The sequence below is a fragment of the Ambystoma mexicanum genome, chromosome 9, assembly GCF_040938575.1.
Source record: "Ambystoma mexicanum isolate Mex_15411 chromosome 9, UKY_AmexF1_1, whole genome shotgun sequence".
Classification (NCBI taxonomy): Eukaryota; Metazoa; Chordata; class Amphibia; order Caudata; family Ambystomatidae; genus Ambystoma; species Ambystoma mexicanum.
In genome coordinates, this window is record NC_090931.1 from 228,622,674 (window position 1) to 228,649,452 (window position 26,779).

The following is a 26,779-nucleotide window of genomic DNA, read 5'->3' on the forward strand; positions in this document are numbered from 1 at the left end:
TCTATCTAGATGTGACCCAAGCTAAGGCTAAGAATTTCGTCTAAGTGTGGTACATGCTAACATTCACATTTCTATCTAGGTGTGACGCAAGCTAAGGCTAAGAATTTTGTCTAAGTGTGGCACATGCTAACATTCATAATCCTGTCTAGATGTGACGCAAGCTAAGGCTAAGAATTCCGTCTAAGTGTGGCACATGCTAACATTCACGTTTGTGTCTAGCTGCGACGCAGGCTAAAGTTAAGAATTCCATTTATGTGTGGCACATGCTAACAATTATTACACCTATCTAAGGTGAAATAGGCCAATCTTGACTGTTCTTTATTGGTTAGTTAACATTGGCACTCATTAACATTGGCTTTGCGGTCCTACCAATAAGAAGCTGTAAGTCAAGATCTATTTGATGACATCTGGGTTCAAATCCTACACCGTAGAAGAACAATGAATTAATTATTGATAATCTCCTGCAGTACAAGTTTGAATAGCAATATTATAAGCCAAATTGAGTTAGTTTCTAACTATCAATGGTACCTTCATAACTGGCATAGTAGCCACGCAAACTGATCAACAAGCATTCACTCTAATACAAATCAATCTATTCACCTGGCTGCGATTTGCTGCAATGTAAAAGCTTCTAAACATGTGAAATACATGATGCTGGTCGAAGATTGGGGGTGGAGGGGGGGGGGAATTTGGCAGTTGTGTACATGCATCAGGGTTGGTCCCCCAATAGAAACACACTGGGATGAAGACTTGTCCGTTGCACAAAATTGCAGGTATTAAAGTATCTAGCTTGCAAAAGACATCTGGTTGCTCACAAACCCATACGCAAATGGTACTGGAGGTTTGTAGAGATAATCTGTTTAATAACCAAGTAAGTGATAGCCAAAAAATGGAAGGCACAAATCCCACAGCGAGAGACTTGCGCAGGCAACTAGTCTGCCATTCTGAAACTGAGCCACTGCAGAAGGAAATTAAACCCCCTCAACACCCTCCTAGGGCCATCTAGGCACAAGGCCTATTGGACTTGTGTAATGAAGAGGTATGGGCGGCCCCAAACACAGAACAGCAGTGAACCCCTTTGTAGAAAAGTCCAGGTAGCTTTATTTTACAAATGTACAGTTCATCCAGTTTCCAGTTACTCTTAAGTATATACATAAACCATCCCCATTCACTCCACCTCAAGGCCACAAAGGACACATTTACAACACACACACACACAACACTCTACAACATTCTCCTGAGCGGTCAGTCATTCTCATGCATCAACTTTCCACTAGCATACATGGATGACCAGCAAGACAAGACGACATACCAAATCACATCATCTCCCTTTCTTACAAACACAACCATATGAACACCAACATTAACAAACACACTGGTATGCCTGTGGACACAGAACACCATACACCGACAACTAATTCAGAACTTTCAGGAAATCCCAACATAATCTCCCCTTGAGACAAATGTCCTCCCGGAAAGCATCGCTACTAAAGACACTTGCACTTTATATCCGGCTATAATGGCCTTTGGAACCAGGGAATATCCAGCCTCAAAGCAAGATGGGAGGTGGATGTGGGCACACTTGAACCTGAAGAATGGATGGCGGCATTGATAGGTCCTAGGGAAGCTGGGCTACGGCTAATACAACTAAAAATACTTTAGTGTACTATCCCTGCACTTCGTTATTCAAATGGTGGTGCACTGAACATGCTAACTGTTTAACATGTGGGGGAACCGAGGGAACTTTTTTCATATTCTGTGGGAATGTGCACAGGTGTGCCGTTTTTGGAGATGATGTATGGACAGGTTGAAATCGATTCTGTGAACTGCAATTCTAGAAGACCCATAATTGCTACTGCTGGGGATATGGGTGGAATCCACATACAATGGCTATGAAATACTGTACCATCTACCACTGTTGGCCTGAAACAATTGCAGCTAAGTGTGTGAGGGAGGCAGTGGAACGCCCTCGATTAAGTATGTGGATCTCAGGAGGTCAACATGTGCATATCCCTGGAAAAAAATGTGGACTGAAGAGGGAACATCTTCTGAAACTGCCTTCCGTCCTGAAAGACACCCCCCCCCAACCGGAAGAAGCACCGACAACATGGCCGCCGATCCTACGAGTTTACACCAATCCCCACTACCCCCACCATGGACAACTACTCCGAAAGGTACGCTGCCAGCAGACCATACAACCCTGCATTAATACGAACCCTACCTAGAGTGGACGAGAAGAGACAAGACAGAGCTGGAGACGATTACATGGACAGAATCGACTAAAAAGCACCAAGAAGCCATGCCTCAAGTCGTTAGGACATCACAACGACACAGCTATGTTAGACAGGAAGCACACGTGCAACCAGCACATTCAGGAAACTCACACTCAATCCAGACGAAGAAAACATGCGTACAGCTCTAGGAGTTAGAGGACAGTAACACAGACATACTGTCAGCACGTTTATTATTTTACCATTAGGCTTGCTACAGTCGTGCAGAAACGCAAGAAGCCCGAAGAGCATGTGTACATGCTTGCAGATGCTTACATGCACTAACCCTATGGAAGGAAAGGAGCACTCAAGGCACCTGACTGGCCATGATGCACACTAACCTATGGACACTATGGACAACACATAATAGAAGCCAGGGCAGGCCTTAGGAAAATACAGTAGGCCATGATTGTCTCAGAGAAGTCTCAATCCACAAGAGACTATACAAGCAGAACAGCCATGGCAGGGTCAACAGCAGCCAAGGCCACAATGTTGCGAACAACATCCCACACACAGAGTCAAGGTGACACTGGCTGCAGCAAATGATATTCCCTGCAAAATACAGACTAAATTCGAAGCAATTGAGCCTGCAAGAGTGGTCTCCAACCACGTGACTCAGCCGAGCCGATACTGGGCCAAGGCTCGGAGGCTGGGAAAGAGCAGCCATCCCACGACTAGACAGCGGTTTGCAACAAACTCGCTACTCTCCGGCTACCTCGTACAATGGGAATGGAACGCTCTCATAGCATTAGTCTTCTACACACTATTGTATGACGCAGACTGATAGTTGCACCTTGCTGACACATAATATACATGTATTACCAACAGGTGTCTCGCGGGCTGGGAACAGAGTTTGTCCCAAGCTTGGAGGCCCGCTGCCTGATCAAGCAGAACCCTTGGGTCTAAGGGCAGATGGCGGGGACTACTAACCAATCACAGGGCTTACCCAAGCTAACATTTTCAGAGTAACAATTTTGGGGGACGATCCAAGTACATCACCTGACACAGCCGCATCCATCAATATCATCTCTCTATAGATTCCTATGGTGGAACTACCACTCAGTGGCCTATCCTGAGTGGCATTAGGTTTTGGGAAGGGAGCCTAACGAGTGACGCAGAATGTGACGTCACATGTCGTGAAAACTGGCATGCGTGCCAGAATGCTGCAAGATGTGCCTGAACTTCCCTCCGTGCATAGGACCGCTGTGTGTTTTGTTGGCTGTAATAAAATCGCAGTAACCTTTTTCTACTTGTGTGGACCTCGACTTCTTTGGGACAAGGAAAGGCGTTCGGGCCTTCCGCAAGCTGGGTGTCCGCGGACTCCTACCACAGCTCTGCCTACCTAGAAGTCCCCCTAACAGTACATGTACGAGGTTGTCCAGCCAAAACAGAGAAAACATGGAAGGAGGGTTTTTTGGTCTTTGCCACTTCTTATTTGTATTGCTAATATGTCAAAAAACAAAATCCATTCAGACTTCACGAAAACATTTATATCTAGATCTATAATCTTTTTGCAAACCTTTGTGTAGATTTGTCAAATGGCACCACATTTATAAGCCTTTACAATATTTTGGGACCCCCCTCTAATTTTGCCCCCTCTTGACAGAATCCCACCAAATTTAGCAAAAACATTTATATCTAGATCTATTATCAGTTTGCCAAATTAAGTGTACATTCGTCAAATGCTGCTCAATTATTTTGGGACCCCCTCTAATTTTGCCCACTATTGACAGAATCCCACCAAACTTTGCAAACCCATTCAGAATCAGGTTGGGAATATCATTTCAAATTTCATGCAGTTTCATTGAGTGGTGGCAAAGTTATATGCCATCTAAAAACTGCACCAAACATCTGAAGTGTCCCCGAACTTCCCAGGACTGTTCGCGAACATCCAAACTGTTTGCAGACTTTTGCAGCAAAAACCACCCATTTTTTTGCTTCTTGCAGCCATATTCATCCCATCCTAATCACCCCTCACCTCCCCAGACATTATTTGATAAGTTTGACAAGTGCAATGTAGTGTTTTTTAATATGTTTTTACCGTGATGTCCGCGGACACCGGCTGATGTCCGTGAATCCAAAATGGCAGGCGTTTCCAAAAATCTGGCTCACCTCACGCTTCACGCCAACCAATCAGCGAACACGTTGTGTGTCCGCAGACATGACGCAAGTCTATTAGCCAATCGGGTGTCCTGTCCGCGGAGCGAACAGGGAAGTGTGTCGGTGGAGTGGACATAGACATCAGTAATTTTTTTGCCTTATGTTTTGGTCATTTAAAAACAACTACTGGATGGATTTACACCAAATTAACAAAAGCACGCTTTCGGGACCAAGCCGCTGCTCCTGCCGCAGATTTGGTGAAAATCCGACCAGCGGTTTGGGCTGTTGGCATGAGCAAAGTTTTTTCCCATTATGTCTATGGGAAAAAAAGACATTTTCGGACCCCCCCTATAACTTTTCCCCCCCTGGACCAAACCTCACCAAACTGTGCAAAAGGATTCAGAGTAGCCCATATACTTTGTTTGCAACGTTTGGTGAGGATTCGTCCAGAGGGAGCGAAGTTATAAGCCGCCCAAAAAGTGCTCTTACTATGGAAACAGCAATTTAACCATAACTACACAGCCACTACCGTGCCTGTGATATATATATATATATATATATATATATATATAATAAATTAAGTCAATTAGGGCCACGTGGCAACGTCCCCCGACTGCAATGTTTGGTAAAGATGCATTAAAAAATTGAAATGTCTGTAAGAAAACATAAAAAAACAAAGTTGAGGTCTAATTCCTATTCATTTTCCCATAAACAGAAAAGGTCAATTTTTGCCAGGCCGCACAGCCAAACCGCTGGACGGAATTGGAATAGGTCTGAAACAACCTGGGGACCCGATGTTTAATTGGTGCCTTTTTGCGGTTTGGTGTTATTCCGTTCCGTAGTTTTTAAATCTTTAATAGATAAGGGGGTGGCCCTTCTCCAAAGTAGATAGCGGGTAAATTGCAGAGAAGCCAGGTGTTTATAAATGAAACAGCCAACATCTTTTTTTTCCCTTCATGTAAGAGATAGCCGGGCTATAGCTGAGTATATCAGAAAATGAAACGCTGAATGAAAAGCCATTTCCAGGTCAAATGACAAGCAAATGCCATCAGGCAAGAGGTGGGGGGGCAAGAGGACGCAAAGTGGAATTTGGGTGTTGGAGGGTGTCTAGGGACTGAATTTGCAAAACAAAGCTTTTCTGTTGCCTCGGTTATAGCCCCAAATAGCATACATTTCATAGGAAACTGTGTCACGGAAACAGCATGTGTTGTGGGGGTTATGGACGTGGACATAGGTGTGGAGTCCTTCATCTGTGTGTGCAGCGTAGGCAAAGAGTGGGGCTACACTTGGTGAGATCTTGTTGGAGCAGCGAAAAATTATTTTGTTTTTCTGCTCTTTTTCTATTATTTGCAGCTACAAAAAGGATTACAGATAGCAGAGGGTCACTGTAGTTCTGTACCCGGGGCTATAGATTTCTTTTTTTTCAACATATTTTTACAGCTACACTGACATCAGGGGTGAAATGGGCATATGGGAATCCCAACCATGCAGGACTGATCCTGCCTACCTTCAAAGCGAGGAATCGGCTGGCCCCCTCAGGCCATGTTGCCTAATAAATGAGCACAAGTTACAATTTAGAGAAATATGGCCTGAGGGGGCTGTCCCCTTCCTTGCTTTGAAGTTAAGTAGGGTCCATCTTGGTTACTGCATGGATGGGAGACAGTGCACAGTCCCGGATGCTGTATGTTTTCTTAATTTTAGAATAACCTTTTGTTATATATAAATATAATATTCCCTAATATGGTTTAAAGATCTTCTATGTGGCAGTGCTCACCGAGAGCGCTGAGAGAACATTCTTTTGCCTTTTTCTGTATGGTATTATGGTATTTGTAGTCTTCTAGTGAAGATGGGGAGGTAATGCTACTATTGCACACTTTTTCCCTAACATAGGATTTATGTATTTGAGTGACGCTATGGTATGTGTATTAAGTTATCTTTATAAAGCAGTGTATTGTTGAAAGCCAGACATGGGGTTGAGGATGGGAACTGATGAGTGGACAACTCATGAGTATTTGCTCAGGATTTGGCAAGAGAGTTGCAATCCTGAACACTAGTGCAGTTGTTTTCCTCCAATTGTGGCAGCTTTTAAGGGCACAAGCAAAGGACACATGTGGATGGACAGCGTAACTTTCTTTCAGAGGGTGGATGCAACCCCTTGGTTTTTTGAGGTTGGCAAGCTTGCTGAAGTATTTGGCTAACAGGGTTTTACCAAGGTTGTCATGTTCCCAGTGCAGATGCTTACCCACAAGACCTTGTCTGGTATTGGAATGTTGTTTTCAAGCTAAATATATATATATATATATATATATTCAGTGAAAAAATGTTGTTAAAGGGACGTTATGGTTATAAGTAAAATAAAAAAACCGACTGAAATTCGCCAGTTATGGTAAGCTAATCAACCATAACTCGCTCCACCACCATGCACTGCTAAGAATAACACCCATGACATCAAAGATGACATCACAAATATGATTGATGACATCACTGATGACATCACATGTGCTGTTAATTTTCAACAAAAAAAAAGTCCCTACAAGGTGTTGTGAATGTAATGTTGGCAAAAAAGTCTCAGGGGTCAGTCAATCATAATATTTGTGATGTCATCTTTGATGTCATGGGTGTTATTCTTAGCAGTGCACGGTGGTGGCGCGAGTTATGGTTGCTTAGTTTACCATAACTAACGTCCCTTTAACAAAGTTTTTTCAGTGAATTTCATAGGTTTTTATTAGTGAAACTTAACCATAACTTCCCCTTAACAACGTTTTTCATTGAATTTCATAGGTTTTTATTAGTGCAACTTAACCATAACGTCTACGAACATCTGACTTCATTGCGGACCTTCCGCACAGTGCCACATGACCATATGCTGGTGCGCGGCATGATGACGTGTCCGATAACCCGTCCGCACTTCACGATAAGATCCGTGCTTTGCAGACAGATCGGAACTGCATTTTCTACTGATCTGGGAACTTTCAACTTCAAAATTTCCCTTGCACAGCTCCAACACCTATTCCTACTCATCCATTAACAATCTAGTACACAGTAAATACTTTTAGCAAAACTGCTATTTATCTTCAAATGGAATCAGCTAATGCCATCCCTCCTCCCCAAGAGACACCACCACTGCTGTAATCAAAGAGCATGAGAAAAACTGCCCCCTACCTTAGAAATAACACACGCACAACATTTTCTCCTGTCCACCTGCCCCTCCATATCAGTGTTTGGTACCTCTTCCCTCATTTCCCTCCCCACCTTTCGTTCTAAGCTCTCCTGCAAAAAAAAAATGCATCCAAAAACAATAAAAGAAATATTCCTTTAGGAACCACCTTTCACAGTTAAACAATAGAACAAAAAAAAACTTATAGACTCCATCTACTTTATATTTTTCAGTAAAATACATAGACTCAATAAGATTTTTCAACATTTCCATTTGCATTTTGTGTTATGCTAATGGCGATATTGTGGCGTTTATCCCGCGTTCCAGAAATGGAACGGTGGATACCGGCATGTCAGCCCAAGTTATCAGCCCAAGCAAAGAAAGGGTGGATAACGAGGCCTCCGGACCATTATCCCCCCATTCCAGCCCCTGTAATGGGGTATGGAGGCCATTAGCACCCTAGGTTCCAAAGTGGGAACCCGGGGTGCTAAAAAAAGGATTTATTTTCCTACACCGGGACGCCGCAGGCGCCGCAGGCGTCCCGGTGTAGAAGGAAAATCCTTTTCCAAGATGACCACCATTGAAAGGGAAGGCAGGGTTCAGTACAGGGCCCCTCTTTGCTTTCCATGGTAGCCTGCAAAAGCCAAAATGAGAACCCTATGACCATATTACCACAAGTACATTGTTCTTCCCTTCCAAACCTATCCCAATTTCGAATAACTTTACCACAAAGGCAGTCCCAGGTGGACATGGCCACTTTAACCCCATGTGTTGTCCCTCGTGGTCATGGCCAGTAGCCTGATTGTCCAGATCATAACCTTATTCCATGACCCGGACAATCTGGCCACTGCCCATGGCAACAGGCTACACCTCAGTCACCAAAAGTAAATCACTATTTTTTGTACCTACATTATGATACGTGTTAATGTTGTTAATGTTAATGTTAATGTTAATGTTAAAGGATATTTGTACCACGCACTATCACCACCGGAGTGGTCCCCTGGCGCTCTGGCGGCTCTGAAAGAGGGAGAGGGGGGGTGGGTTAGTGGAATTGTGCTAGAAAGCAGTGATGTGCTGTTGGCAGCCTCAGCCCGGTGAGTCCATTGGCTGGGCTTGGGGTGTTATGCAGTCGATATTCGTCGTGTGCTGTTGTGCAAGTCTATGTGCGGTTTGTTTTGTTGTTGCAGTGTAGTGAGGTTTGTGTGGTTTGCTGCGTTTTAGGTTTGTGGTTGTGTTTGGTTAGAGTTTGAGAGGAGTATGCAGACGGATGAAATTGTTAGTGGACTGGTTAGTTGGCATTGCTGTCCTTGCAATTGTGTCTAGGTGTGATGCTTACTATCATTCACTATTACGTTGGAGTGTGGCACTTGCTAATTTTCAATATTCTGTCTAGATGTGAGACAGGCTAATGATCACGATTCCATTCTAGTGTTGCAGTTGTCATCATTCACAGTTTCATTTAAGTGTTCTAACATTAACGTTTTGTATAGCTGCGATGAAGGCTAAGGTTAAGAATTCCATCTAAGTGTGGCAAATGCTAACATTCACATTTCTATCTAGATGTCATCCAAGCTAAGGCTAAGAATTTCGTCTAAGTGTGGTACATGCTAACATTCACATTTCTATCTAGGTGTGACGCAAGCTAAGGCTAAGAATTTTGTCTAAGTGTGGCACATGCTAAAATTCATAATCCTGTCTAGATGTGACGCAAGCTAAGGCTAAGAATTCCGTCTAAGTGTGGCACATGCTAACAATTATTACACCTATCTAAGGTGAAATAGGCCAATCTTGACTGTTCTTTATTGGTTAGTTAACATTGGCACTCATTAACATTGGCTTTGCGGTCCTACCAATAAGAAGCTGTAAGTCAAGATCTATTTGATGACATCTGGGTTCAAATCCTACACCGTAGAAGAACAATGAATTAATTATTGATAATCTCCTGCAGTACAAGTTTGAATAGCAATATTATAAGCCAAATTGAGTTAGTTTCTAACTATCAATGGTACCTTCATAACTGTCATAGTAGCCACGCAAACTGATCAACAAGCATTCACTCTAATACAAATCAATCTATTCACCTGGCTGCGATTTGCTGCAATGTAAAAGCTTCTAAACATGTGAAATACATGCTGTTGGTCGAAGATTGGGGGTGGAGGGGGGGGGGGAATTTGGCAGTTGTGTACATGCATCAGGGTTGGTCCCCAAATAGAAACACACTGGGATGAAGACTTGTCCGTTGCACAAAATTGCAGGTATTAAAGTATCTAGCTTGCAAAAGACATCTGGTTGCTCACAAACCCATACGAAAATGGTACTGGAGGTTTGTAAAGATAATCTGTTTAATAACCAAGTAAGTGATAGCCAAAAAATGGAAGGCACAAATCCCACAGCGAGGGACTTGCGCAGGCAACTAGTCTGCCATTCTGAAACTGAGCCACTGCAGAAGGAAATTAAACCCCCTCAACACCCTCCTAGGGACATCTAGGCACAAGGCCTGTTGGACTTGTGTAATGAAGAGGTATGGGCGGCCCCAAACACAGAACAGCAGTGAACCCCTTTGTAGAAAAGTCCAGGTAGCTTTATTTTACAAATGTACAGTTCATCCAGTTTCCAGTTACTCTTAAGTATATACATAAACCATCCCCATTCACTCCACCTCAAGGCCACAAAGGACACATTTACAACACACACACACACAACACTCTACAACATTCTCCTGAGCGGTCAGTCATTCTCATGCATCAACTTTCCACTAGCATACATGGATGACCAGCAAGACAAGACGACACACCAAATCACATCATCTCCCTTTCTTACAAACACAACCATATGAACACCAACATTAACAAACACACTGGTATGCCTGTGGACACAGAACACCATACACCGACAACTAATTCAGAACTTTCAGGAAATCCCAACATAATCTCCCCTTGAGACAAATGTCCTCCCGGAAAGCATCGCTACTAAAGACACTTGCACTTTATATCCGGCTATAATGGCCTTTGGAACCAGGGAATATCCAGCCTCAAAGCAAGATGGGAGGTGGATGTGGGCACACTTGAACCTGAAGAATGGATGGCGGCATTGATAGGTCCTAGGGAAGCTGGGCTACGGCTAATACAACTAAAAATACTTTAGTGTACTATCCCTGCACTTCGTTATTCAAATGGTGGTGCACTGAGCATGCTAACTGTTTAACATGTGGGGGAACCGAGGGAACTTTTTTCATATTCTGTGGGAATGTGCCCAGGTGTGCCGTTTTTGGAGATGATGTATGGACAGGTTGAAATCGATTCTGTGAACTGCAATTCTAGAGGACCCATAATTGCTACTGCTGGGGATATGGGTGGAATCCACATACAATGGCTATGAAATACTGTACCATCTACCACTGTTGGCCTGAAACAATTGCAGCTAAGTGTGTGAGGGAGGCAGTGGAACGCCCCCGATTAAGTATGTGGATCTCAGGAGGTCAACATGTGCATATCCCTGGAAAATAATGTGGACTGAAGAGGGAACATCTTCTGAAACTGCCTTCCGTCCTGAAAGACACCCCCCCGCAACCGGAAGAAGCACCGACAACATGGCCGCCGATCCTACGAGTTTACACCAATCCCCACTACCCCCACCATGGACAACTACTCCGAAAGGTACGCTGCCAGCAGACCATACAACCCTGCATTAATACGAACCCTACCTAGAGTGGACGAGAAGAGACAAGACAGAGCTGGAGACGATTACATGGACAGAATCGACTAAAAAGCACCAAGAAGCCATGCCTCAAGTCGTTAGGACATCACAACGACACAGCTATGTTAGACAGGAAGCACACGTGCAACCAGCACATTCAGGAAACTCACACTCAATCCAGACGAAGAAAACATGCGTACAGCTCTAGGAGTTAGAGGACAGTAACACAGACATACTGTCAGCACGTTTATTATTTTACCATTAGGCTTGCTACAGTCGTGCAGAAACGCAAGAAGCCCGAAGAGCATGTGTACATGCTTGCAGATGCTTACATGCACTAACCCTATGGAAGGAAAGGAGCACTCAAGGCACCTGACTGGCCATGATGCACACTAACCTATGGACACTATGGACAACACATAATAGAAGCCAGGGCAGGCCTTAGGAAAATACAGTAGGCCATGATTGTCTCAGAGAAGTCTCAATCCACAAGAGGCTATACAAGCAGAACAGCCATGGCAGGGTCAACGGCAGCCAAGGCCACAATGTTGCGAACAACATCCCACACACAGAGTCAAGGTGACACTGGCTGCAGCAAATGATATTCCCTGCAAAATACAGACTAAATTCGAAGCAATTGAGCCTGCAAGAGTGGTCTCCAACCACGTGACTCGGCCGAGCCGATACTGGGCCAAGGCTCGGAGGCTGGGAAAGAGCAGCCATCCCACGACTAGACAGCGGTTTGCAACAAACTCGCTATTCTCCGGCTACCTCGTACAATGGGAATGGAACGCTCTCATAGCATTAGTCTTCTACACACTATTGTATGACGCAGACAGATAGTTGCACCTTGCTGACACATAATATACATGTATTACCAACAGGTGTCTCGCGGGCTGGGAACAGAGTTTGTCCCAAGCTTGGAGGCCCGCGGCCTGATCAAGCAGAACCCTTGGGTCTAAGGGCAGATGGCGGGGACTACTAACCAATCACAGGGCTTACCCAAGCTAACATTTTCAGAGTAACAATTTTGGGGGACGATCCAAGTACACCACCTGACACAGCCGCATCCATCAATATCATCTCTCTATAGATTCCTATGGTGGAACTACCACTCAGTGGCCTATCCTGAGTGGCATTAGGTTTTGGGAAGGGAGCCTAACGAGTGACGCAGAATGTGACGTCACATGTCGTGAAAACTGGCATGCGTGCCAGAATGCTGCAAGATGTGCCTGAACTTCCCTCCGTGCATAGGACCGCTGTGTGTTTTGTTGGCTGTAATAAAATCGCAGTAACCTTTTTCTACTTGTGTGGACCTCGACTTCTTTGGGACAAGGAAAGGCGTTCGGGCCTTCCGCAAGCTGGGTGTCCGCGGACTCCTACCACAGCTCTGCCTACCTAGAAGTCCCCCTAACAGTACATGTACGAGGTTGTCCAGCCAAAACAGAGAAAACATGGAAGGAGGGTTTTTTGGTCTTTGCCACTTCTTATTTGTATTGCTAATATGTCAAAAAACAAAATCCATTCAGACTTCACGAAAACATTTATATCTAGATCTATAATCTTTTTGCAAACCTTTGTGTAGATTTGTCAAATGGCACCACATTTATAAGCCTTTACAATATTTTGGGACCCCCCTCTAATTTTGCCCCCTCTTGACAGAATCCCACCAAATTTAGCAAAAACATTTATATCTAGATCTATTATCAGTTTGCCAAATTAAGTGTACATTCGTCAAATGCTGCTCAATTATTTTGGGACCCCCTCTAATTTTGCCCACTATTGACAGAATCCCACCAAACTTTGCAAACCCATTCAGAATCAGGTTGGGAATATCATTTCAAATTTCATGCAGTTTCATTGAGTGGTGGCAAAGTTATATGCCATCTAAAAACTGCACCAAACATCTGAAGTGTCCCCGAACTTCCCAGGACTGTTCGCGAACATCCAAACTGTTTGCGGACTTTTGCAGCAAAAACCACCCATTTTTTTGCTTCTTGCAGCCATATTCATCCCATCCTAATCACCCCTCACCTCCCCAGACATTATTTGATAAGTTTGACAAGTGCAATGTAGTGTTTTTTAATATGTTTTTACCGTGATGTCCGCGGACACCAGCTGATGTCCGTGAATCCAAAATGGCAGGCGTTTCCAAAAATCTGGCTCACCTCACGCTTCACGCCAACCAATCAGCGAACACGTTGTGTGTCCGCGGACATGACGCAAGTCTATTAGCCAATCGGGTGTCCTGTCCGCGGAGCGAACAGGGAAGTGTGTCGGTGGAGTGGACATAGACATCAGTAATTTTTTTGCCTTATGTTTTGGTCATTTAAAAACAACTACTGGATGGATTTACACCAAATTAACAAAAGCACGCTTTCGGGACCAAGCCGCTGCTCCTGCCGCAGATTTGGTGAAAATCCGACCAGCGGTTTGGGCTGTTGGCATGAGCAAAGTTTTTTCCCATTATGTCTATGGGAAAAAAAGACATTTTCGGACCCCCCCCCACACCCTATAACTTGCCCCCCCTTGACCAAACCTCACCAAACTTTGCAAAGGAATCCAGAGTGGGCCATATACTTTTTTGCAAAAGTTGGTGATGATTCGTCCCGGGGGAGTGAAGGTGTAAGCTGCCCAAAATGTGCTCTTCCTATAGGTTTAGCAACTTAACCATAACTACATGGCCGGTACCGCAGGCCATGTAATACACTAACAAAAAATTGTTAAAGGGATGGTATGGTTAGGTTGCACTAGTAAAAACCTATGCAAGTCAATTGACAAACATTGCTACATGGACATTATGGTTACAGGTAAAACCAAAGAAAAAAAAAATTGCCAGTTATGGTAAGCTAAGCAACTATAACTTGCACCACCAGTGTGCACCGTAAGGACTAACACCCATGACATCAAAGATGCCATCAAAAATCTCATTGATGACATCACTGATGACATCACATGTGCATTTAGTTTTCATGGAAAGCCTCGACAAGGGATTGTTATTGTAATGGTGGCAGAAAACTATCAAAGATCATTGAAGAAACTATCATGAGATAAGTAGTTCATTGTGCAATGCATTGCTATGCACACCATTGTATTACAAACTTCCTTGCAATACATGAACCAACTCATGTGGACATGTAGCCATTGTCTGCACCATGCCCCATAGAAGTGTAATCTTGAAAATCTTCCCATGTTACATAGTGAAATTATTAATGCTTTCGTTTTAGTGTTTCGGGTACTGTGAAACATGTAAGAGGTAGCTACCATTGCCTTAATAACTACATAATTGCACTACTGCACAGAAAACATAAAGACACCACAATACATACAATTATGAGCCTATACAGGGAAATTACAGTAAGCAAACAAGGAGCAGTATTATCAGAAAGTGTTCATAACATAACTGATTACCTTCATGCAAAGAAATGATTGCTGTGTTTCACACTTTCTTCTTCCCCTATATGTATATGTATCATATGATGTGAATGAACCCTGAGGAAAGTAGTGCAATAACATATGAGAAGGGTGCCGTACACAAGGATAGAACCTTTTGAATTATTACTTCCGGACTGTTAGTGAAGAAAAGCACCTCGCCTACTTATGTCAGTGAACAAAAAAGGGGCAGCCACACATGTGATGTCATCAATGAGATTTGTGATGGCATATTTGATGTCATGGGTGTTAGTCCTTGCAGTGCACACTGGTGGCGCAAGTTATGGTTGCTTAGCTTACCATAACTGGCGAATTGCATTTTTTTTTCGGTTTTACCCGTAACCATAACATCCCTGTAACAATGTTTGTCAATTGAATTGCATAGGTTTTTACTAGTGCAACTTAACCATAACATCCCTTTAACAATGTTTTTGTTAGTGAATTCCATAGGATTTTAGAAGGGCACTGTAACCAGAACATTGCTTTAGCATAGTGTTTTCTGTAAGATAAAAGCTGTTTGGTGCTGCAACAGATACATAATGTCCCGTTGACAACGGTTTGTTACTGATTCCTTGGCTGCCCTCATGATAAATGTGTGGAAAGGCTAAATTGTCTGGTGTATGTGTCCATTTGCGCTACCCCTTCCTTTTCCGAATAGTGTTGGTGTATCTTAGCAATTACAGATGTACATGGCAAATGTTGGTGAGTGCTTGAGTAGCTTCTCATTTTGTGTTAACATTGCATGGTGAATCTGTGCCGCACAGTACTGGCCGAGGTGACTATACATGAGCAATATGGACGTTTCCGAGGGAGACTGCACCTGGTCAGCGTAAGTGCAATCAAACTGCAAGTATCTGTAGGACTCCATTAGTGGCCGCATGTCTGCATCTTCTGATGCACTTTTAAATAGTTGTGGAAGCACCGCAGATATCAGTTCCACACATATACCCATGCGTAGGTCATCCACTGTGTGCTGGTAACACCACCCCTGTCAGCAAAAAACACAAGGAGGTTGAGGGAAGAAGGAAAAGTCACAAATAGACCCTCAAATAAAGGGCAGAACCCTTGTCAAAAAACAAACAAACTTGTGACTCCAAACAGGTACCGCTACCTTACCAGGGTGATTATGAACCAACTTTCATGTTCGGATCACCGATACCACATCAGCAAGTAGAAGTAGCTCAGTAAATTGGGACCCAGAATCAATATTTTTTACGAAAGAAGCGAAATTTATTTCAAAAGCATGTACATTATATTAGTTTGATACACAAACAATTCATAAAATCCCTCTTAAATTTAATCAGGAGAGAGGGAGTATTATACAAAAGTTTCAATACAAAAAAATATTTTTGTTGTTAAAACACCACTCGTGTAGAAAAGCCACACTATGCAAAGCAGAGAAAGCGTGTTTCCGCAAAATGGATCTCATGCATGCAAAAAAGATCTAAAAGCTTGCGAACCTATGCATAAGTGATCACATAAAAAGTGTATTTGTTTCACTGTTCAACCTTTCTTGACAATCATACCAATCATACCCACTCATGAGAACTTTATTCATTCATACACACAGAAAAAGTTTTTTAAAAAAAAGTTTTTTTTGAAACATTAATCTAAAATAAGCCCAACATGTTTCTTTCCTAACTAGGGTTTTATTCCGTGAAAATTCTTCAGGGGCATAATCAAAAATAAGGATAAACAACACAACGCAGCGTGACAAAATTTCATAACATCTTGCATGAACCAATTGTTATACGAGTTAGAATCTGTGCGTTAATTTCACAGGATTTCCATTGTGATCCTTCCAAGAAATCTAATCCAAGAGCTTCATCGGATGGTTCCCCCTGTAAGATAGCGGTAAATGTGGCAGAATGTCAATTTCTCATTTTATAATTGTCAAGTGCAATTTATCAGTTAAATTTAAGCACTGAATGAAGCTAATCTTTAGCTCATGTATCAAGTGTGCAGCAACATTAGTTCGCTTCACCATTGGGTTACGAGACAACAGTACTAGCTCTGATACCATAGACCCTGTTAATGATTCATTCAATACCAGAAAGGTTTCAAAAAAGAAAAACATATTTCTTATCTCTGTCGTGACTTGATGCACCTATACAGGTGCCCTCTAACTTTAAGAGCAAGGCAAATGTGATTAGGGAGAGGAAGCAAGCGGGGAGAGCAGAGAAAATGGTTCAAACGCAGAGAATCCAGAAAGGGAAAGGAAGAAAAGAGACCATTCATGAATGTATAAATGAAAGGAGTATGTTACATTGTGGTAGTGGATCTTGAAAATGGTCCAGCGAACTCAAAAATTCCGAATCTGAGTAGTTCTAACGTTACGCTCCAATGCCCTCTATGTCACGTCTTCTTGTGAACTATTTATGAAACTCAGATTGACCTCCCAGACCTATAACAGATGTCTAGATACATGATTATTAGACAGATATTCGGTCTATGGCACGACAAGGTGTAATTGCTTGATCACTGAAAGTTCCTATGATGTAACCTCTTACTCACGTTAACCGTAGAAAGTTACTGCATACTTGTCTTCGTGTAGTGTAGCAGTTCTGTCTGTTCCGATACACTCGAATATATTACATGTGGGGCAGGAGAATTCAAAGTCTTCCCACCACCAATTCTAGGGGAGAGACCAAACGGAACTTCAGAACACATAAACTGGTGTTCCGTAGCACCAAAGAAAACCCATGTCTAACGGTAGCTAATATTCACGTTCTTCAAGGTGCATTTAAAGAAAAGTATTCTTTTAGTCACGGCACACACGTGGTTAAAAACGTTTACGTCCTTGAGTTTTCCCTTTGAAAAATTATTTTGGAGCGTAAAATACGGGAGCGTATATCAACGGTTTACATATCTCTGTTCATTCAAAGAATTTTAACCCATGGCGATACAATCTAAGGAACTAAGGCGCTCTTACGGTCGTAGTGTTCTTCAGTGATTCCCAGTCACACGTACCGTCGCCTTCTCGAGCCAGTCGGCTTTCAGCTACGGTTGTAACCGTAACGGCAGGTTGCCCTTTATATCCTAGCCGCCAATCCGGAAGTTCGTCATGTGTGAATCACGTGATCGGAACGCCAGTGACATGATCGCATCGGACATCGCGATCCGCACTGTGGCAGTGGCACCACCGGAGCCCGCCCACCGCCACAAGAGCCTGAACCAGTGTCGCCGCGCTACACGGGCAAAAAGCCCACAGACTCCTGGTCGATCAGGGCCAAGCAAAGTGAAAATACACTCGCCACAGCACACTGGCCACTTCAGGGGCACTCGCAGTCGGCAACGGAACGCACGCGCATTCAACCCTGGTCCTGCAAACTAGTGCACGGCAGAGCACACATAAGGGGCACCATGCGGCTTGGTCACCAGGTGAATATCTAAAAAGATAACAGGTCTTTCAGAATGTATGCGTCTGTTCACAAAGAGTGTGAGTGTGTAATAAGGCATTACGTATAGCACTTCCAAAGACATAGATTTCACAGTAGTAAAAATGTGGGTCATAATACCCAATCTAATCTCTCATTCAGCCCTATCGTCATGCTTTTCGTAAGAAAGATAAATTCACGTTCTTTCCTAGATAGGAGAACCCTGTCACGGTTCACATCATTGCTGGGTTTGAGTTTAAAAATGACTGACCATGATAGGTCTTGTGTTTGATGTAAGTTGTCTATCCAGTGATCCACCAATGGAGCATTTTTAGTCCGGTTTTTCAAACAGCTGCGATGCTCTCCTATGCGAACCTTTACTTTTCTTTCCGTTTTACCTATATACAGCTTCCTACAAGGACACCAAATCACATATATTACCCAGCTCGTATTGCAGTTGGTTAACATAGTCTGAAGCCAAGGAGTCTTTAAGCCAATATCTATAGAGGAACTTTTTTGCGTAAAGGCACAGCACTGGCATGACCCGCACGGGAAAGGCCCTTTTACTGCCTCTAAACCCCATAGTTGAGTTATTGTTGGGGAGATTTTCGTTTTTGGCAAAATGTCGTTTCTGGTGATTGTTTCCTTCATATTCCGGCTCCTCTTAAATGCAATAATAGGTCTCTGGGTGGGATTTGGGCCTTTCTCAAGAATGTTCCAGTGTTTACCAATTATTCGTTTGATGGTATTGGACATATGGCTGTAGGTGTTTACGAAGACAAGACGATCCTGTCCAGTTTTATCAGTTCTTGATTGTTTATGTTGCAAGAGCGATTCTCTGTTGTTATTCTCTGCTCGTTTACGGGCAATACTCACTATCTTTTTTGGATAGCCTCTTTTTAGCAGGCGTTTGTTCCTGTCTTCCGCCTCTTTCTTGAAGTCTTCTCTTCTAGAGCTATTTCTTTTCAGCCTTAAAAATTGTCCCAGAGGTAGGTTATCACGTACGTGCTTTGGAAGGAAACTGCCATAGTGTAATCAGTTCCACACATATACCCATGCGTAGGTCATCCACTGTGTGCTGGTAACACCACCCCTGTCGCCAGCCCTACGAAGTCATACGGTAGGCTACCGCATTTCAAGAACTCCTGCTGACTACGTGGGTGGCTCTATAAACCTACCAATGTGCGACTAAAGCACGCCTGACTGTCTGACACCCACTGGTAAACAAGGAACAGCAACCTGCAGTGTAACGTGGGCGTGTTAAATGTCGTATTAATTTGATTGATGTGCTGCTTGCCGTTCCATGACCCGTGAAAAAGACACATCGTGTTTGCACTGAGCAGTGTGACGGAAAGTGTCAAGAGGTCGCCTGCGGCTCGTACAGTTGAAAGAAACATGTAATTGCAGGTGCGACAATTTGTAGTGAGTCTGCAAAATGGCAATGCTGGTGCGGCTTCGTCACGCACATACTAGTGCATGTAAAGGCATGTAAGCAAACAGCAGAATGTGCAGAGCGCAAACAATGTTAGTGGTGGTTAGAAAAGAAATGTAGCTCCATGGGTCGCACAAAATAAATGGCTTCTTGCTCCAGGTAATGAAGCTGTGTTTTGCATTGTTGTAAACATTCTTGTATTCCAGAATGTATGCATCTCCGTGAATGTTACCCCTAAGACTATTGGCATAGCATGAAGTGTTTGTACTGCATGTGACAACAACTGAAATGAAAGCACAAGGGACCAGTGGGCAGTCTACTGCCCTTCCAGCAATTACATAGGGTAATTTCATGTACAGCATTTGCCACATCTGCTGCGGGCAACAAGAGGGGCACTCCTGTAGGGCAGCAGAGCTCTAAATCATCCTTGCAGACCATATGCCGCGCTACAGACCCTTACACGGTAAAGGGCATTGAATTGTGCATGTACTGCAACGTGCTACTCTACAGAGGGAAGGTACATGTAAGTGCGTGGCAAGGGTCCTTCCGGGAGAATGACAATGACTGGCCCCTATGTAGGTGAGGGCCACCCAATAATTCCGTCTCTCGGCACGTCCCCTATGGCATCCATGCAGGTGCTGCCCCTTCTGTACGTGGCCTTTCCTGGCATTCCTTCTGTGGTGTGTGTCAGAAGACCATAATAAATGGAAATGAACTGGGAAAGGAAAATGGGAAATAAATAAAGCACCTTTTAGAGATGAACAATGGAATTGCCAATGAATGGATGCAGAGCGGGAGGCGTGGCACTGTGCAAAACACTGTAGTTGAATCGGTTGGAAAGGGGGTCGCTGTAGAAAGAGGTTTCTTTACGTGTTGCACAGCGTTTAAAAGAGTGTCAGTGCGCAATACTTACTACAACATTTTTTCACTACTTTCAAGAAGGGCACCAAGGCAATTTGGATGGGGTGCACCAAGGCAGAAATTGGGATGGCAGGCATAGTAAAATGAATGTTATAGCTGGGGAAAACTGTTCGTGCTGTGAAACGTCATATTCCCATGTGTGAAGTACACCATTGGCACATGTCGTACAAAGGGACAAATATACTTCTTTGCAATGTACTGCACTTTCTCCATTTGCGGACCAAATAAAAAATAACGTAGCCACATCAGTGTCTGCATAATGCAAAAGAAAGTCATGCAAGAGATCGTAAACAAATGCATGACCTCGGCAAGTGCCTCCTTCATCACAAACGGCACTGAAACTCGTGTAACATGCAGTGCAACTTTCCCTCCACAATGCACAACAATAATATCAGCATGACTGCATGTCACCAAAGTGTCACACAGACACACCAAAATCAGTCACTTCATTGTAGGTACTCCATAGCACTACACATCCACATGATACATTTCAAAATGAGCAGCCACTGCACAGTGTTGTTCATTCACTTGCAGTCAATGTATTTCTAACTCCCCTAAAGCCTGCATGCTGTAGTTCGAGAAACACACAGCCATAACCACACCCTCTGCATTTCTGTCCACAAATACACCATGTACCACAGTCTGTGCATACACACCACACACAGAAACCTTATTGACCAATCCAGTATCCTCTACAGGACCATTTCTATAGCCGTCATCTGCAAAAGGGGTGTATCTAACACATGCCACCCTGCAACTATTACAATATTTGCAGACTTTTCATGCTGTGCGCATGCGGAAGTGGGGGAATAACTTTCAACCAGGGTAGGGGACGTCGTTAGTTGTGGCGGCTCTTAAAAGAGCCTTTTTTTTTAAAGGTGCTTCCATAGAAACACCTTTTTTCCAGTTTTTATAAGTAATGTTGTGTTTTGAACGTCAGCTCACATTCTTACAATACGGTCTTCAGTGCAACCTGTAGATTGTCAAACAAAATGTAATTGCCACTGTTTCACAAAGGCATGCCATTTCCTTTGGAAAGGTTTATATATCTAGCACCATTGTTCTTATTCTCACAGGAGAACATCCCAGCAGCACTCAAGAAGTCACACATGCTCCTGTTGATGAGACCCCTTCCGACCTCTGGAATCATTGGAATACTTCCACACTATTCTCAGGGGTACACATGAGAAAAGCACCTTGGCAGTGGGAAAAATGCACTGCACTACTTTCATCATCTTCTTCAGTTGACAGTACACACGGGAACAAGGCATGGAACCCAAAAAGAAGGCTCCAAAGTGCACAACCACAACATGTACAGTTGCTGAAGAGGCTATGTGTCGACATTCTACAAGCACTCTACCGAAACAGCACGCTTCGACACTGCACCACTGTTAGGGAGAATTCTCTGTTTAGGCTGAATTTCCTAACCTAGTGAGTCCTCCAGCAGCTTTGCTGGATTTTTGGGGTTTATTTTTTTCTCCTGCCAAGAGTGAGACTCTTTTTACCCTCACTCTTGGACATGATTTGAGTGTGTTCCTTTGACTCTAGATGTGTTTAATGGGCTATGGGGTCTTTTACTCCATAGGGCTTCATGTGTTTTTGTGATGTGTGTCACACAGCACCCTCAGTGCAGTAACACAGGGGTGTCATAGTGACCCCCCAGTATAGACTCCATACACTGGGACTGACTACTGTCTCCCAGGGCATGTAAAGTCACCATTGACTTTACTAGTCTTGAATTCTGAACAGAACCAGTACAAACCATCATATCGTGGACATACTGGCTGGGCCAATTCGATTGCCCTGGGGTCTGTTAGTCGAGGGGGCACGTCTCCGTCCCCCCTGATCGAGTTTTGGCTGGTGGCAGTGGATACTACTTTTTATATTCAACCGCGAATATTTCTCTATGGGATTTTCCCACTGTTCGAGGCTACTATCTTTATTTATTTAATTACGATAGCCTCGAACATACCGCCGGCTTATTTATTTATTATTAATTCTCCGGTTGGTATTTTCTGCCAAAACTCGGTCCTAAAATGGTGTTTGTGTTCTCTTCTGTGACTCCAACCCAAGTCGATCCCTTTGTTTCACTTTTTTGGCGAGCTTCTCCACTGAAGCCCTCCAAAGTGGTGCCACTCTGTCTGGGGTACTTAGGAGGGGTGGAGGGGGATTTAGGCACCCTGCACTGAGTTGCCTAGGCAACTCAAGTCACACTCCGTCCTGATTGGCTCAAGTGGTGAGCCAGCCAGCTCACCACTTAGCATGTTTGAGTGACAGCTAGGCTGAGTGAGTGGGGGTTTTCTGCATAAAAGCAGGGCTTTGGGGACTGGAACTTCAGAAGTCGCCACAGGACCTAAGAATCCGACGAGGGAGAAGCTGAGCCGACCTGCCACGACAACACCACCGGTGGAGCCCTGCTGGACCGTCTCACCACTTTTCCCAACGACAGAGGAGATCTCCTGCCGGAGAGTCTTCTTCCTTTGACTGGTGGGGATAACCAGTTTCACCGTCTTTTCGCCTTCCCGACGCATCTCGTGGCCGCCTTGCCTGTGCCAAGCACCCCGGCAACCAGAATACCACGTTTTACCACGACCGCGAAATAAAGGGTAATAACTTTAACCGGAAAACTCTGCGGCTGGTTTCTTCCCTGGCAGTACAACAACCTTCATCTTTCCTCCAAGTCGAGATCTTCTCTTCCTCTGGACGACGCCGAGACTTGCACCCGCTGCCAGGAACAACTGCCACCGCTGGAGGATCCTTCCCACTTAAGGTACCGTGTTCCGCCTGGCTTCCCTTGCCACCGACTGTACGGGGTAGATTTAGCCCCCGGCTTTCTAACCTGGGTTAGCCAGGGACACCCTGGCTAAACTTTTCTGAGCCTCTCTAAACTCTTTTCCAACTCTCTGCAAGACTTTCAACGCCTAGTGTAACTGTGTGATCTTGGGCGCATTTGTGCTCTGCTCTCTCTAAGAGTGGGCCTAGCCTATGGACTTTGGCTCACCAGTGACTTTTGCTCTTCTGCCTTGCTAAAAGTGTTCCTAAATCTTAGAGTGGTGTATCTTCACATATTCTGTCTTTTCCCTCCCTTTTTCATGAACTTATTGGAGTGCCATCTGTAGTTAAGCGCTCACCTCTGTCTGGAAATAAGTGGTGTTAACTAAGACTTGTCTGATAAGGAATAAGGGTTGTATATATCATAATAGTAACTGTGTTTAGAGTGTTTTACAATAAGAGTGCTGGAGTGTTTCAAACAGTGTGTTTTTAAATAAACAATTATATACTTTGATACAAAAGCTCTGGTCAGTGTTTGCTTGTGCTATTGTGTCTGAGTGTCTATTGTCTATACTTTGCATACTGCCTAACTCTTCTTGAGGGAAGTCTGACTGCTCAGCCACAGCTACCAGGTAAATCTGGGTGGTACAGACTGCTACCAAGTGGGTTTACTGCTAACACCTGTAGTCCTAAATCTTTTGAAGTGTTCCCAAAGGGAACTGCACAGGTTTCTGCCTAACAACCACAAAGCGTCCACTCACTCCAAACCAAAAATGCCACAAAAGCCTTCTTGAAGGGCATACACAAACAGATCTTCCACAAAGGTATCACCCACAACGAAAACGGTGCGTCTTGCCATGGTTGCCAGCTGCACGACACAAACTAATTGAAAAAATGATTGCTGCCCTTTCCTGTCACGCACACCCTGTGCACCTGATTGGATATTCCCCACAGTAACATTTCCATTGGCCACCATGGTGAGAAGCGCAGAATCTGGCACATGCCTTTCCCAAAGTACTGCGAGGGCCACACCCCAGTGAAGCAGGAGGAGTCCTTCTCCCTTTTTGTGCTCTTGCCTGTGACGCACACCATGAGCACCTGATTGGACAATGGCCATACTCCCATTTCCATTGGCCGCAAGGCGAGAAATGCAGAATGTGGCATGCACGCTTCCCCAAGTACCAGGAGGGCCGCGGCACAGTAAAGCAGGAGGACTCCTTTTTTCACTTTCCACTCCAGCCATGCATTCAAGGCACTAGGCCCTCCCCACAGAACACACACCATAGTAAAGGCTATGGGTAAATGCTCATGTCATGTGCACTGCACTCCCCATCTGCAATTCAGACTGCCAGCTTTCACCCCGGGCACATATTTGCATGCATGGCTTCATAATGTTGCATTGGGTGTACTGAACAGAATGTAGGAGCCTGTGTACGTTAGCCATAGTTTACATGTGTGCTGTTGAGCACGGCCTTTCATGCTGCAATATCTTACTGCACTCCCAAAAGCAAGGGGATGATAAAGGTCAAACCACAGGAAATGCACATGGTGGCATGCGGCTCTCTATTGTTCAACAGGCGCAATGATGTACACCGTATGCTAATGTACGCGTACCAGCTCACTTGTGCTGCTGTACCAAGTCTACAATGTCCTCCACAACCATTGTGTAAAAGTCACCAACTTCAAATGCATGCAGACACCATCGTGCACGCTATGTTTAAATACTCATGCCATGTGCACTGCATTCCCCATCTTCAATTGAGCCTTCCATAGTACAGGCTATGGTTAAATGCTCATGTCATGTGCACTACACTCCCCATCTGCAATTCTGCCTGCCAGCCTTCACCCTGGGCACATATTTGCACGCATGGCGTCATAACGTTGCACTGGGTGTGCTGAACGGTATGTAGGAGCTCGTGTACTTTAGCCACAGTTTACATGTGTGCTGCTGAGGACAGCCTTTCATGCTGCAATATCTTATAGCACTCCCAAAAGCAAGGGATTATAAGGGCCAAGCCATAGGAAATGCACATGGTGACATGCAGCTCCCTATTGTTCAACAGGGGCAATGATGTAAACCGTATGCTGATGTACGCATACCAGCTCACTTCTGCTGCTGTACCAAGTCTACAATGTCCTCCACAACCATTGTGTAAAAGTCACCAACTTCAAATGCATGCAGACACCATTGTGCACGCTATGTTTAAATACTCATTCCATGTGCACTGCATTCCCCATCTTCAATTGAGCCTTCCATAGTACAGGCTATGGTTAAATGCTCATGTCATGTGCACTACACTCTCCATCTGCAATTCTGCCTGCCAGCCTTCACCCTGGGCACATATTTGCACGCATGGCTTCATAACATTGCACTGGGTGTGCTGAACGGTATGTAGGAGCTTGTGTACGTTAGCCACAGTTTACATGTGTGCTGCTGAGGACAGCCTTTCATGCTGCAATATCTTATAGCACTCCAAAAAGCAAGGGGATTATAAGGGCCAAGCCATAGGAAATGCACATGGTGACATGCAGCTCCCTATTGTTCAACAGGGGCAATGATGTACACCGTATGCTGATGTACGCATACCAGCTCACTTCTGCTGCTGTACCAAGTCTACAATGTCCTCCAAAACCATTATGTAAACGTCACCAACTTCAAATGCATGCAGACACCATTGTACACGCCATATTCAAATGCTCATGTTGTGTGCATTGCACTCCCCATCTTCAATTGAGCCTGCCAGGTTTCACCCTGGGCACATATTTGCATCCATGGCTGCATAACGGTCCGTTGGGTGTGCTGAACGGTATGTAGGAGGCCGTTTATATTAGCCATAGGTTACATGTGTGCTGCTGAACATGTCCTTTCATGCAGCCAGTGCGGTTCCCTTCTTGCATGGGAAATGTGATGTTGTCTGGTGAGACCTAGGATTGCTCTTACTGCCCCATTTTGGGTCACTTGAATGGCAGGGGCTTGGACATCAAAGCATGCTCCCCCAAATCTGGCCAGCCTGAATCTAGGCTGGGCGAGTCTGGCCTGATCCCAAGACCTGAGAATGCGCGATGGCAGGTAGGGCTTCAAGAGCCCTATAACATAGATTGGGGCCTCATGGGCCAGACATGTGTGGGTTAGGGTCAGGATCTTATGAGCGACACGTTGCTTCACATGCAGTCAGTGCAGTTCCCTTCTTGCTTGGGAAATGTGTTGTCGCCTGGTGAGACCTAGGATTGCTTTTACTGTCCCATTTTGGGTCACTTGAATGGCAGAGAAGATGGATTGGGATGTGCCGGCCAGCAGGCTGTTGCAGTAATCATGCTGTGAATTTACCAGGGCTGAGGCCAACAGGGAGATGTTTCTGTGTGAAAGAAAGGGACGTATGTGACTCAGCAGCTTATTAATCAGGCTGCATGATGCTTGAATCTGGGCATCGTGCTGTCTCATAGTCAGTTTGACAACCAGAATGACAGCCAAGGGGGGCGTGGCCTAAGCCTAGGGAGTAAGGAAGTGCTTGTTTGCAGCTGCTGTCGAGATCCTGCACAATATCCTTGTAAACAACTTTATATTTAGCAAGGAGAACGTCCAAGCACATTTATAAGCCGGAGAAGCGCTTCCCTAGCCCTG